The 13,034-nt window shown below is 40.9% G+C and overlaps 1 pseudogene across 1 annotated transcript in view; it reads right to left on the minus strand.

Moving 5' to 3' along the window:
- LOC311232697 (E3 ubiquitin-protein ligase DTX4-like) overlaps positions 1–2,937 on the minus strand; it is a 64,373-nt pseudogene extending 61,436 nt beyond the window's left edge. The window contains exons 1-2 of the transcript XR_014621084.1: positions 2,495–2,937; positions 583–833 (exon numbers count right to left, since the gene is read on the minus strand). The product of XR_014621084.1 is annotated as an E3 ubiquitin-protein ligase DTX4-like (transcript). The remainder of the gene's footprint in view (positions 1–582; positions 834–2,494) is intronic.
- Positions 2,938–13,034: the final 10,097 nt, after the last annotated feature.

A 13,034-nucleotide genomic window follows, 5' to 3' on the forward strand; every position in this document is an offset into this window, starting at 1 on the left:
ACAGAAGGTTAAACCCTTTCACTGACACACGACAGCCGGTTAACCCTTTAAAAAAAACACACACACACACTAACGTTTGAACGTTCGTTCGTTATGTTAACATTCGAATTCTAAACAAAATTTGAATTTTTTATTTTTAATAATATTTTTTTTTATTTTTTTTACTGTTTCTTTTATGTGTCTATTCATTCTGTTTGAACCAATGTGGTTTTTCTTCACAGTTGCAGATAAAGATTAGGCTACACTAATATTATAGTATTAAAAAAAACGTTATATTCATTAAAGAAAGTTGATTTAATAAAAAAAAGAGACTCATTTAATCAGATTAATCACTTTATTCAAATTGAGGATTTAGTTTGAGGATATTTAAAAAAAAAAAAAAAAAATGTAAAACTTTGAATATTATTATTATTATTATTATAATTTTTTTTAATTAAAAACGAAGGTTCGAACGTTCGTTCGTAAAACCCTGACAATGTTCGAATCCCAAAAACAGGCTTCGGGGACAGCCTTAACACACACACACACAGTGACTCTCCACCGCTTCACCTCTCGCTCTCTCTCTCTCTCTCGCTCTCTTACCCGTGTCCTGTCTGAACTGGTGCATGGACTGGAAGTCGATGATGTAGGGCGCGAGGCGGCCGTCCACCTGGCCCAGCGCCACGCTGCCCCCGCGGGGGTCGCCGCCCCGGACGGCCGCCTCGACGTGGCGGGACACCGCGGGGCCGTAGGGCCGCCACCGGCCGTGCTCGTTCATCCACTCCCAGACCACCGCGGCGGAGGCGGCGGCGAGGAGCATGTTGTCGTTGTTGCTGCCGTTAACGCTGCTGGCCCTGAAGGAGGAGGGAGAGGAGCGAACGAATGAAAACTTTTATTTTGAACAGATTGCAGAATGGGGGTACAGTACACAGTAGGGCTGCAACTAATGACTAATTTGGTAGTCGACTAATCTGTCGATTATTTTTTCGATTAGTCGACTAATCGAAAACCAATTATGTAAACAAAAACAAACAAAAAAAAAGGGATATATATATATATATATATATATTTTTTTTAAAACTACCTATCTTTGTGAAAGTGGCTTCTCAGCTCTGGTCCAGCTGAAGACAGAGCAGAGGAACAGATTGGACATTGAGCACGACCTCAGAGTTGCTTTGTCTACTACCATCACCCCAGACTTTGAGACTCTTGTCAGGAGCAAACAACAACATCATAACATGATGATCCCATAGCAAATTAAAATAATGACTCATGAAACATTTGAATTGAGTGAGAGGAGTGCGTGTGTAATGTATTGTGTGTCTAGTCTGATCATCATCTCCTGCAGGGGAACAATGTTTTCAATGTCCAAAATTTGCTATGGGATCATCATGTTATGATGTTGTCTGGAACCCTGAGAAGCCACTCTCACAAAGATAGGTAGTGCACAAAAAAAAAAAATTAAATAAAGTATTTTTTATTTATTTTTTTAATGACTAATCGACGCAACAATTTCTCGTTTTTATAATCGACGTCGTCGATTATGTCGACTAATCGTTGCAGCCCTAGTACACAGTACGGCTCAATACACACAATTGTTGAGGGGATGCAGACCCCCCCCCCAACCACGTCTAATGTAAATTACCCAGTATGGTTGTCAATATCCCAATGTACCCAATCCAACCCCCCCCCCCCACACAACCCCACCCAACCTCCTCCAATGTACAGTTTTTACGTCAAATGTATATACTCCCTTTTCTAGACTCTTTTCGTATCACAAACAGTACTGTATTTGCAAATCTGGTATGTCATAAATGTATAGATGTAGCAGTACTGTCTATCTGTATGTCGTGTTGTATGTCATATATCCTGATGAATTGAAAATGGGGGACCCTGATGTAAACAAGACAAAACAAAGTCTTTCTCTGGTCTGCATCCCCTTCTTAACAATTGTGTGTATTGAGCCACGTACTGTATTGGACCCATTCTGCAATCTGTTAATAAAGTTTTCAATCAATCAATCAATCAAAGACTTTCGTCTTGTTTACATCAGGGCCGCCCCCATTTTCAAGTCATCATAACAGACATACAGATAGACACAGTACTGCTACATCTAGACATTTATGACATACAAATATACAGTACTGTTTGTGATACAAGAAGAGTCTAAACAAGAGAGTATACACATTTGAGGGGGAAGATGAAACTGTACATTGGGGGAGGCAGAGGTTGGATAGTGAAATGCAAAGAAAACACATCTTAGTTAGCTACGGTTCAGTAGTGGGGGCGGACGGGTGTGCCCGTCTTGTGAAGCCCAACACACCGCGTAAATATCTAACGTTTACACCCCCCCCCCCCCCCCCCAACAACAGTGGCTTATTTCGCTACTAATGGGTTCAGTTTAGACACCGAAAAAATATCGATCTGTTCGCGCATCACGAATGGATGAATCAGAAAACTAAAAACAAAGACAGTAGTACAGTAGGCTTAAAAATAAATCACCCCCTCTTCTTACATGGCAGCGGCGGCGGCCGCCGGGGTGGAGCTCATGTTCACGCCGAGAGAGGAGCCAGACATTGGGCCACAGAGACCCGCAGGAGAAGCGCTCGCATGGTGGTAGACGCCGCCGGTCAATAATAACGTCCAATAATAACAATAACAACAACACGGTTTGATTGATTAGACGCCGTGTCGAGGAGGGAGGAGGCCAGGCAGCAGGGCCCTTGGTGGTGATTTCCCGGTTAGCATTTGGTGTTGTTGTTCCCCAAATCCACGGGCATGTCTCTCTCTCTCTCTCTCTCTCTCCCTGGTGCGTTTTCTCTCCAAACTGTGTTGCAACAAGCCGCTGCTACCGGCCGTTATGTAGAAGACATACCGTCTACTATCTACAGTCTACACCAATCTGTGTGGAGTCAGACCCAATCATAATACACAACGACTCCGGTTTGTTGTTTTTGTTTTTTCTCTTTTCCGGTACACACACACACAGTGTCACACACTACACACTACACACACACACTACACACACCAGTCCGACCTGCTCTGCTCCGTCTCTTAACCATTTCACTGCCACACTACAGAAGGTTAACCCTTTACTATCACACTATACCTACCGTCGGTAGTGTGATAGATAGTAAAGGGTTAACCTTCTGTAGTGTGGCAGTGAAGTAAAGGGTTAACCTTCTGTAGTGTGGCAGTGAAAGGGTTAACCTCCTGTGTATTGTCGCGGTGAAAGGGTTAACCTGCTGTAGTGTGGTAGTGAAAGGTTAACCTTCTGTAGTGTGGTAGTGAAAGATTAACCTTCTACAGTGTGGTAGTGAAAGGGTTAGCCTTCTGTAGTGTGGTAGTGAAAGGGTTAACCTTATGTAGTGTGGCAGTGAAAGGTTAACCTTTTGTAGTGTGGTAGTGAAAGGGTTAACCTTCTGTAGTGTGGTAGTGAAAGGTTAACCGTCTGTAGTGTGGCAGTGAAAGGGTTAACCTTCTGTAGTGTGGTAGCGAAAGGTTAACCTTCTGTAGTGTGGTAGTGAAAGGTTAACCTTCTGTAGCGTGGCAGTACTGTGAAAGGGTTAACCTGCTGTAGTGTGGCAGTGAAAGGTTAACCTTCTGTAGTGTGGTAGTGAAAGGGTTAACCGTCTGTAGCGTGGCAGTACTGTGAAAGGGTTAACCTGCTGTAGTGTGGCAGTGAAAGGTTAACCTTCTGTAGTGTGGCAGTGAAAGGGTTAACCTGCTGTAGTGTGGCAGTGAAAGGGTTAACCTTCTGTAGTGTGGTAGTGAAAGGTTAACCTTCTGTAGTGTGGCAGTGAAAGGGTTAACCTTCTGTAGTGTGGTAGTGAACAGGTTAACCGTCTGTAGCGTGGAAGTGAAAGGGTTAACCTGCTGTCGTCGTGTGGCAGTGAAAGGGTTAACCTTAATTCTGTAGTGTGGCAGTGAAAGGGTTAACCTGCTGTAGTGTGGCAGTGAAACCTAGAGTACTAGTAAGTAACTAAAATGGTGTAAACAAGACGAAAGTCTTTCTCTGGTCTGCACCCCCTTAACAATTGTTGTGTGTATTGAGCTGATTGATTGATTGATTGATTGATTGAAAACTTTATTTAACAGATTGCAGAATGGGTAAAATACAGTACAGCTCAATACACACAATTGTTAAGGGAATGCAGACCAGAGAAAGACTTTCGTCTTGTTTACATCAGGGTCCCCCATTTTCAATTCATCAGGATAATGAGCCGTACTGTATTGTACCCATCCTGCAATCTGTTAAAGTTTTCAATCAATCAATCAATCAATAAGCTTTGCTAGTGTTTGGTAAGTATAAGTTCACTGTGTGTCACACTGGTGGGATATCTCATTTGTGGGTTTCGTCTAAAAAAAAAACCAACTATCCGCAGTGCTATGAGGCCAAAGAAGCTACAAGTATAGGCTGTAAACCCGAGTGAAGGGATCTGCGTCTTTACGCATGAATGGATGGTCTGAAAGTGCCCGCGGGGACAATACAGAAGTGCATCATGATCCATATCGTCTTTAATGGTGACTACTAGATGATGTAGCTTAAATGTAGTAATGTTTACCTTTTGCCAGGTCCCCGCATGATGATGATGTATCCCCTCCAACTGTCCGAATGAAATCCAAGACAGGAGGGGGAGAGAATGCAGAACCCTTCCTCATAAAACAGAGCTATCGTCCCTCTCTGAGTCCTCAACCATGGCTCTAGTCACGGTGGTCGCCGACCCCAAAAGCCAAAACCGGTCTCTCTCTCTCTCTTTCTTTTAATTTACCACAATTAATGTCAACAAAGGAAACGAGACTTCTTCTTCAGCAGCGGCTCCCTATCCGACAGGAGTTCCCTGGTTAGGTTATTCCAAGTGGAGACATGGTTTCCTTCTTTACGCATTCACAGCCACCATCACCTGCCTTCCCCTCTCTCTCTCCTCACACAAGAACTAGGAATGAACTCTCTCTCTCTCTGGGGGGGGGGGGGGGGAGAGGAGGGGGGGGGTCTACAGCCCCGCCCAGGAGCCCCCAGAGAACGACGAATGGCTGGCATATAGAAGGACTATAGAAAATAATATTCGATTCGATATATATTCGATTAAAAAGTATTGTTGCTGCTGGCGGGACAAAACCTCATAACTCCATTTTTAAATATATATATTTTTTATATAAATCAACTCCGTAGATCAGCCTCCATATGTGTGTGTGGGTTTTACAAAGTTTAAACAATGGGAAAGCATTCAACCGATCATCTGTCTAATCTAAACCTCCTAACTCTATTCACCCTCAAATCTGTGTTCGTTTTTTTCAGCTGCTGAAAAGTTGGGTTTTTGGAGTTATGAGGTTTTGTCCCGCCAGCAGCGTTAATGTAGTAGTAGTAGTAGTAGTAGTAGTAGTAGTAGTAGTAGTAGTAGTAGTAGTAGTAGTAGTAGTAGTAGTAGTTTATTCAGTCATCTCACACAATACAATATACACCATCATTTAACAATATTTGATTTTTTACAGTGACTGAAAAGGTACAGACTGAAGCATAATGCTTATATTCTTAACAACAATTAAGACTCCAAAGCAGTATTCTAAAAGAAAATAGCAAAAAAAAAAAAATATTATTCACCCTTGTAGTTTTAAAAAATAGCTTTAATGTATATTTCTCTCCCACCCACCCACCCACCCCCTCCTAATGTACAGTCTCCTCCCCATCATATGTATATATTTTCTGTTAGGATCTCTGGGTAACAGTACTGTATATTTGCATAATCGTATATGTCACAAATGTAACAGTACTATATACCTGTATGTCATGTATGTCCCTATGTCATAAATGATAAATGTCATGATGTCATGTATGTTGTCGTGTATGTCATAAATGTCACTATGAATTGAAAATGGGGGACCCTGATGTAAACAAGACAAACGTCTTTCTCTGGTCTGCATCCCCTTAACAATTGTGTGTATTGAGCCGTACTGTATTGTTTGTACCCATTCTGCAATCTGTTAAATAAAGTTTTCATTCATTCATTCATTCATTCATATCATACAGCACAAGTACAGTAGAAAGAAAATATGTTTGGCATCCAACCAGAGTGCAAATCACAGTAAAGTTCAATAGAAATATACAATGTACAGGTGATTAAACTGGGTATAAATATATAAACGAGTACTACTGAATGTAGTGCTAATCAGATGTATGTACAGAGTTGTAGTTAATATGTACAGTGAAGTGATACAGGTATAAAGACACAAGGGACTAAACACGTAAAATAATGTGAATCCCTACCCACCTTCAAAACCGCTCTAATTTTAAACTGGCCCCGGTAAATGTCCAAACTCCCCCCCCACCCAACCCCCTCCAATGTACAGTTTCCTCCCCCTCAAATGTATATATTCTCTTTTAGAAACTCTGTCTGTAAATAATTAATTTATTTAAAATAAACAGTACTGTATATTTGTATATCTTGTATGTCATAAATGTTATGATGAATTGGAAATGGGGGACCCTGATGTAAACAAGACGAAAGTCTTTCTCTGGTCTGCATCCCCTTAACAATTGTGTGTATTGAGCCGTACTGTATTGTACCCATTCTGCAATCTGTTAATACAGTTTTCAACCAATCAATCAAGTAAGAAGAAGTAGTTTTTTTCTCTTCTTTTTTCTTGTTATCTCTGCCGCAAGCTTTTTCTTAAAGGGGAACTCCAACATTTTGGGAAATTAGCTTATTTAACATCTTCCCTGGAGTTAGACAAGAAGACCCTGGTGTAAACAAGACGAAAGTCTTTCTCTGGTCTGCATCCCCTTAACAATTGTATGTATTGAGCTGTACTGCACTGTACCCATTCTGCAATCTGTTAATAAAGTTTTCATTCATTCATTCATTCATTCATTCATTCATTCATTCATTCATCATTCATTCATTCATTCATTCATGCATACCTTTTTTGTCTCTGTGCGTGCATTTTAGCTTTGGGAATAGACGCTCCGTTAGCATAGCTTAGCTTCATCACTGGAAGTGGGGGAGGGTTAGAGCCTTACAGTGCCTTACAGTGTATTGCAAGGTCTGACATTGACCAAACTTGATATGCATGACCTTGGTGGGCTCTAGGTCAACTCCTGAAAAGGGGGTCAATGTCAGACCTTGCAATCAAAAGTTAGGGGCGCACTGAAATTATGGCAAGGGTTATTAGCCCCCTAACTTTTGATTGCAAAGTCTGACATTGACCCCCTTTTCAGGAGTTGACCTAGAGCCCACCAAGGTCATGCATATCAAGTTTGGTCAATGTCAGACCTTGCAATACACTGTAAGGCACTGTAAGGCTCTAACCCTCCCCCACTTCCAGTGATGAAGCTAAGCTATGCTAACGGAGCGTCTATTCCCAAAGCTAAAATGCACGCACAGAGACAAAAAAAGGTATGTATCTTCTTGTCTAACTCCAGGGAAGATGTTAAATAAGCTAATTTCCCAAAATGTTGGAGTTCCCCTTTAACTAGCCACATGTCGCCATCTAGTGGACTAATAGGGAACATATTTTTCTTTTTCTGGGCCTTCTGGGACTGTTTCACTGAAATTCTGTTGCTAGGGAACAGTTTGGATTTTTTACTGAAAATATAGGTTCAACTTCATGGTATACATATCTTTACCTTTTCATTGATAATAATATTTCTACATTTTAAGAATTTAAGATTCCCAAAAGATGATTTCCAGGCACAGATCAGACTAGACAAACCTCATTTAAATTATTCAAATAAATATGAAAATAATGTTGTGGGTATACACAGTTCCTAAACCTTTTATGCTTGTCTGTTATTTGAATTGTCTTGAATGGTCAACAACATGTTTTGTCCAGTGCACTAATTTGGTCTAACCTCTCATGGTCTGATATGTGTTAACCCTTTCACTGCTACACTACAGAAGGTTAACCCTTTCACTACCACACTACAAAGGGTTAACCATTTCACTACCACACTACAGAAGGTTAACCCTTTCACTACCACACTACAGACGTTGGGTTAACTTGACACCTTATCACAGAAATCTGAGTAGATATTGACATATAGCTATGTCACTTACTACTATGACATAATGAAAGAATAAGCTGCTGACTTGAAATTCCTGGTAAATATCAACGAGTGCTTGTTGCCTGTTGGCTTATTAATAGATCCTTGCATCTCAATGAGGGTGAAGGTGTAGGTTATTGAACAGTTTGCAGAAGAAAAAAAACATTTGTATTTTGTACACATTTGTATATAGAACATTTTTAAGGGTTTACTTTAAATATATCTGGTGGGTATATTTAATACACCTACCATGAACTGTTAACATACACTACATTTCAGATTAATCTCTTCAACTCTTAGTCCTGAAATAGTGCTGAATGAATGAATGAATTAATGAATGAATTAATTAATTAATGAATGAATGAAAACTTTATTAACAGATTGCAGAATGGGTACAATACAGTACGGCTCAATACACACAATTGTTAAGGGGATGCAGACCAGAGAAAGACTTTTGTCTTGTTTACATCAGGGTCCCCATTTTCAATTCAAAGGGGCAAAAAAAAAGGGGGGGGGGTTGGTTTTGTCATTGGTATATCCCCCAATGTGCCGATGTTCTTGTGGGTGTGGTCTCAAGCTAAAAGCAATTGGTTTTGATAGTTTATCAGTGAGCTGGATACAATCCTACCTGGAGGGGAGGGAACAGATGGTGGAAGTAAACGGTACCCTATCCCCCCCCCTCACAGTGAGCTGTGGTGTTCCACAAGGAAGCATACTAGGACCGCTACTATTCCTAATTTATGCAAATGACATGTCGTCAGCTTGTGACTGCAACTTGTTCCTGTTTGCGGACGACTCAGCCCTGCTGGTCTCTGACAAGAACAAGTTACAGGTTGAAAAAGCCCTCAGCTCGGAACTAGGTAAAATCTGCATATGGCTCGCCGACAACAAACTATCATTACACATGGGCAAAACAGAGTCCATTCTCTTCGGTTCAAATAACAAACTCAGCAAGACCGACGGCTTCTCGGTTACAGTGGGTGACAATATTATCACAAGGAAAGATGAAATTACCTACCTGGGTTCCATCCTAGAGGCTAATCTTTCCTGTGACAAAATGGCATCCAATGTAATAAAAAAAGTCAACCAACGAACGCGATTCTTGTACCGGATCTCCTCTCTGGTAAACAAGAATACCCTGAAGACTCTAGCAGGAGCACTCATTCAAGGGTACTACGACTATGCTTGCACCTCATGGTACCAAAGCACCTCAAAGGCACTAAAAAACTAATTACAAACATCTCAAAACAAGCTAGTCAGACTACTACTTGACCTGACTCCTAGAACCCACCTCACCCCTGCCCACTTTGACAACCTAGGATGGCTTAGAGTAGACGACAGAGTACAGCAACTTGCAATGGGCCTGGTCTACAAGATACACTACGCGACCAAGGTACCCATGTACATGTCAAAATACTTCCCAAAGGTCAGTGAATACCACGATCACAACACCAGAGGGAGCTCCACAAATCATGTAAAACCCAGATTCGGCTCAAACAAGGGACTAAACACGTTTCGCAATTATGCCACATCAATGTGGAACGCCCTGCCTAAAGCTGTAAAGGAATGTGAATCACTACCCACCTTCAAAAACACTCTCAAAAAACACCTACGTGAGACTGCAATTCGAAACTGGCCCCTACAAATGTCCTAACCTAGTTGTACAGTAAATGACCAAGTAAGGCTTTGTCAATATTCCAATGTACAGTGTAAAATGTGTGTGTGTCCCCTACCCAACCCCCCCCCCCCCCCCCACCTCCAATGTACAGCCCTCACCCAACCCACCCAACCCCACCCCACCAACCTCCTCCAATGTACAGTTTCTACGCCAAATGTATATACACTCCTTTTCTGGACACTTTTGTATCACAAACAGTACTGTATTTGCAAATCTGATATGTCATAAATGTATAGATGTAGCAGTACTGTCTATCTGTATGTCATGTATGTCATATATGTTATGATGAATTGAAAATGGGGGACCCTGATGTAAACAAGACGAAAGTCTTTCTCTGGTCTGCATCCCCTTAACAATTGTATGTATTGAGATGTACTGTACTGTACCCATTCTGCAATCTGTTAATAAACTTTTCAATCAATCAATCAATCAGTCCCCCACCATCCACCCCACCCACCCAACCAACCACCTCCAATGTACAGTTTCCCACCCCACCTATACCCAACCCCCCCCCCCCCCCCCCCACCCAACCACCTCCAATGTACAGTTTCCCACCCCACCTATACCCAACCCCCCCTCCCACCTATACCCAACCTCCTCCAATGTACAGTTCCCCCCCCCACCCCACCTACCCAACCACCTCCAATGTACAGTTACCCCCCACCCCACCTACCCAACCTCCTCCAATGTACAGTTTCTTCCCCCTCAAATGTATATACTGTAGTGCCGAGTGATGGGAGTCGGAGACAGTGGCTCGAGGCAGAGTGAACAGCATTTATTAAGCACAGCAATACAAGATGCTACTGCTACGTTGCTTGCAGTCGACTCACTGTCTCAAACCCTGCCCTCTTTTCTTGATCCTCCAATCACAGCTGTCGCTTACCTCGGACTTCCTCGTACGCGACAGCTGTGATTGGAGGATCAAGAAAAGGGGCAGCTATAGAGATTAGAGACATGTCTGGAGGGGAGGGTGCTGTTGATTGTTGTGTGTGTATGTATGTATGTATGTATGTATGTATGTATGCGTAGTATCGTGTATATGTATGCATACCTGCATATACTATGACTATTATTATAATCTATTCTTTGAATTGTATTGGAGATATACTTGAGTTACACAAATTAGCTATAGAGAAATTATTGGAGGGACTGTGCACCCGCATGCCGTCTACCATGCAGATATGGGCAACCTTTTGTCCCATAACTATAGCCACACTCACCACCTTGTGGCAGGGGTTACTTAATGATAACCCCTCTTTCCACATAACCTTAATAATGTGGAATATCTCCTGTAACCGGTTAGAGGTTGCAGAAATTGGAAGTTCACTGTTGGGTGTTATGTTTGTGTTTTATGTTTGTGTTCTTGTACACAAAGTTTCAGTTATCTATGTTTTTTTTATTTTTATTTTTTTGGTTAAAGGTTTTGAATACATATATAAGAAAAGAGCCTCAAAAGCAGTGCAATGGGGACACTTAAATTAATCTCTCTCAATACAAATGGCCTAAATAACCCAATAAAAAGGAAGAGGATACTGCAAAAACTTAAGAAGGAAGGAGGAGAAATAATCTTCCTTCAGGAAACACACTTGACCAAAGTGGAACATGCAACGTTGGAGAAATTAGCCTCAGCCCAAGTATTCTTCTCCTCTCACACATCAGCAAAAAGAGGAGTGGCAATCCTCATAAAAAATAACCTCACTTTTAATAAAGAAAAATTTATCAGAGATAAGGAAGGAAGATATGTTTTGGTAACGGGGGAAATAGAAGAACAACAAATAACTTTGATTAATGTCTACAATCCGCCTGGAAAAGGAGCAGATCTAATGCAAATAATCATATCCTTGATAATGACAGAGGTGAAGGGAACACTCATAATGGGGGGAGACCTCAACTTGGTGATGAATCAGAAGGTAGACACCCAAAGTAGAATAAAACATAAATCAGAACAAGCGGCAGTATTATTAAGAAAAACCCAAATAGAGTTGGGACTTTTGGATGTTTGGCGTTGTCTACATCCCCAAGGCAAGGCCTTCACCTTTTATTCCAATGCACATAAGGTCTATTCAAGACTAGATTACTTCTTTATGTTTAAAAATGAGATTTCAAAGGTCACAAAATGTGAAATATTACCTATAACTATAGCAGACCATGCACCAATCATAATGGAATTAAACTTGAAGATGGAACGAGGGGAAACGATTTGGAGGTTAAACAACTCCCTATTTGGCGACCAGGACTTCAAGGAGAAAATAAAACATAGCATGAAGTCTTACTTTGAGATCAATGACAATGGAGAAGTGACATCCACAATACTGTGGGAAGCTGCAAAAGCAACAATACGAGGAGAAATCATAGCATATTCATCCTGGAAAAAGAAGCGAAGAGATAGAGAAAAGATGGTACTGGAAAACAAAGTAAAAAAACTACAAGAAGAACATGAGAAAGGGAGGAACAAAGAAGTACAGATACAATTGAACGTAGCTAAAAAAGCATTGGAAACTATAGAAATACATGACATTGAAAAGAATCTCATGCTCAGTAGGCAAACATATTATGACAACAGCCCAAAAGCACTGAAAATATTAGCATTTAAACTAAAGAAACAGAAAGAAAAAACTGCAATAGCCACTATCATGGATAACAACTCCACATATAAGAGGGGGAAATCGAAAATAGCATTATGTTTTAAGGATTATTATCAAAACCTCTACACTCCAGAAGTAATAGGTGTGGACCCACAGAAAATTAAACAATACCTAGATATTTTAAACCTTCCCACAGTGTCCGTTAAACAAAATAATGAATTAGTACAACCAATAGTAGAGACAGAAATCCTAAAGGTCATCCAGAAGGGTAAACCGGGAAAAAGTCCTGGAAGTGATGGATTTACTTACGAATTCTACAGGGAGTTTAGATACCTAGTTACTCCCATCTTATGTAGAGTTTTTAATGAGATCCTACAAACAGGAAACTGGCCGGACACATGGAATTCTGCAATCATTACTGTTATACCTAAAGAAGGAAAAGACCCGACAGACTGTGCATCGTATAGACCAATATCGCTCTTAAATGTAGATCAAAAATTATTCACATCAATTATAGCAACCAGACTCTCACATAATACTACCTAATATAATTAACTTGGACCAAACAGGATTCGTTAAAGATCGTCTCCTAAGCGACAATGTGCGGCGTACTCTTAATATCATTGATTATGCAGTACAAACAAAGCAACAAATGCTGACATTGACATTAGATGCTGAAAAAGCCTTTGATCGGGTGTCATGGCCCTTCATATTTGGAGTATGTGAGAATTTTGGATTCCACCAAACTTTT

The sequence above is a fragment of the Notolepis coatsorum genome, assembly GCF_963971535.1.
Source record: "Notolepis coatsorum genome assembly, contig: SUPER_7_unloc_1, whole genome shotgun sequence".
Taxonomy (NCBI): Eukaryota; Metazoa; Chordata; class Actinopteri; order Aulopiformes; family Paralepididae; genus Notolepis; species Notolepis coatsorum.